Raw genomic sequence first — 2,248 nt, 5'->3', positions numbered from 1 at the left:
ACCTGCTGATCTATGCTGATATAACAATAATCCTTGCATTTGATAAGCCCCTTATCAAATTTTCAAGATGTCTCAAAGCGCTTCACAGATTATACTGTAAAGTGAATTGACTGTAAATTTTGTGCACAAAATGTGGCAGCCAATTGTGCACAGCAGTGTCCCACAAACAGTAGTGGATTGAAGTGATCAATTTTTTTTTGAAGGAATTATTACTCCCTGAAAAGCGATCCACCAATCGATTAACAACTGGGTTCCTACTTACTGCTAGGTAAACAGAGGCATGTGGAGCAAGGAAACTTGCCCAACGTTTCGCCCTGCCGGGAATTGAACCCAGGTCTCTCGCTTGTGAGGCGAGTGCTCTAACCACTGAGCTACAGGACTCTATACAATATTTAACAAGGAATTAAATACTGCTTTGCTACAAATGGTAATTCTAACAAAATATTATGTGACATGAGTGGCAGAATATGGCACAATAAAATAAGTAATTTTGTCCAAAATTAATGTAAGCAAAATACAAATTGACAAATGAGTCCACTCTCTTAAACCTATGCCCTGGAAATCATATCAACGTACAAATATTTCTGAAATACAGTCTACATGGCATCTATAAGCACATCATCTGCATTACTGTTATTCACCAATTGTTACATTCTCAAAGATCTCTAATGAATGTATTTGGTAATGACCTGCCTATTCATAAATCCATGTTATCTTGAAATGATTGCCCTTATGCTTATTAAATTTGCTTGAATTGCTTCTTCCTGATAGACTACAGGATTTTTCCATCTACAGATATCAGTCTAACCTCACCCTAATTGTATTCTTGAAATTCTTCTGAAATTGAATTAAGAATGACCTCTAAATGTTATAAATGTTTGAAATAATCTACCGAGCAAAATAACTGAGGCAAAAACATTGTGATTGTTCAAAATACTATTGAAATGCCACGATAGAAAGGTATATTAGCTTGCTTGAGTATGAGCCTGAACAGGCCAATGACCTTTTCTCATCTGTAACTGAAGCTTCCATTGAGATACTTATAATTTACATACTTTGGCAACTTTTTACCAATTTCATTCTGTATTTTTCCTTGAACATTGTGGCAACAGCAGACAAACTAGTCACAGGGTTTCCTAATGTCTTGGGTGTGATAGACTCCACACATATGTGCCTTAAAATGTCTTCTGAGGAAAAAGCCATTTACTGCAATAAGAAAGATTCCCAGTCAGTAAGTGTGCAGTTGGCCCATGGTGTAATTCCAAGCATAGGATTACTAATATAGTAGCCAAGTTCTGAAGATCCTATATTTTGTGTATTTCGATGAATTCTGGGCAATTCCACAGGAATGAGAACATAGGATGCCAACTGGTAAGTTCTCTCCTCAGTATTGCACCATTTGCTCACACCTCTTACCGAAACATGGCATGAGGTTCTGGCTGTTGACTCTGTTTCAAGATCCAGGAATTTGCGATCAAGTTTGATTTAAAACAACATGGACCACTGCACCACAAGCTTTCGGCTTCTTGAAATGGTGTTTTGATACCTCGACATTTCTAGCAGTGTACAACTCAGAGATAATCTGTCCTTTTTATACAGTATCTTGTTATATTGCTCCCATTCACCCTTCTCTGGCTCAGATTCTCAGTCAGCAGTGCAAAACGTTTTGAGATGTCCTCCCAACTTCAAAGGAGATTTTGTTTGGTCAGTTTGGTGGGCGGTCCCAGGTGGACAGGCAGAGGGAAAGCTGTCAGACAGTGTTTACAATGGCAATCTACGCAGATTTAGATGGGTATATTCTAGCAGTACTCCACCACCATTCTGGTATCCACAAACCTTAGCTCTTGCCAACCTGTTCCTAATACTTTTATACTAGGAAAGTAGTAAAAGGATTACTATTTTAGCAGTCAGTGTAGGATAACCCCAGATCTTTCTTATTTTTGTGTAAATAATCTGAAAATAGTCATAGAATTGACTGCCACCTGGGAAGTTATCATAATTTTAAAACTTAGATTGATTACTGAAGCCAATTTTACTTCTGAACCGATGGAACATCAGAATAATAACCTTGAGACTGGAGCCTTACTAACTTTTACAATGATAATGGGTTGTATGCATACATTCGCGTATTCTGCGTATCCCGATAACCGTTTCAACCTTAACTCTGCCATTCGCAGAGAACAGTTACATTTTAGAGGACTTTGAAATGTAGCAGCTTGTGAGTTTCATACAATCTCTAAAACTCGAT

The 2,248-nt window shown here is 37.8% G+C and overlaps 1 non-coding gene across 1 annotated transcript; it reads right to left on the bottom strand.

Moving 5' to 3' along the window:
• Positions 1-309: 309 nt before the first annotated feature.
• Positions 310-381, bottom strand: trnav-cac. The gene has a single exon. It is a non-coding gene; the product is annotated as a tRNA-Val (tRNA).
• Between the last annotated feature and the right edge of the window lie 1,867 nt (positions 382-2,248).

Source organism: Callorhinchus milii, unplaced genomic scaffold (genome assembly GCF_018977255.1).
Source record: "Callorhinchus milii isolate IMCB2004 unplaced genomic scaffold, IMCB_Cmil_1.0 Scaffold2, whole genome shotgun sequence".
Lineage (NCBI taxonomy): Eukaryota > Metazoa > Chordata > Chondrichthyes > Chimaeriformes > Callorhinchidae > Callorhinchus > Callorhinchus milii.
This window is presented reverse-complemented; position numbering and strand designations above follow the sequence as displayed.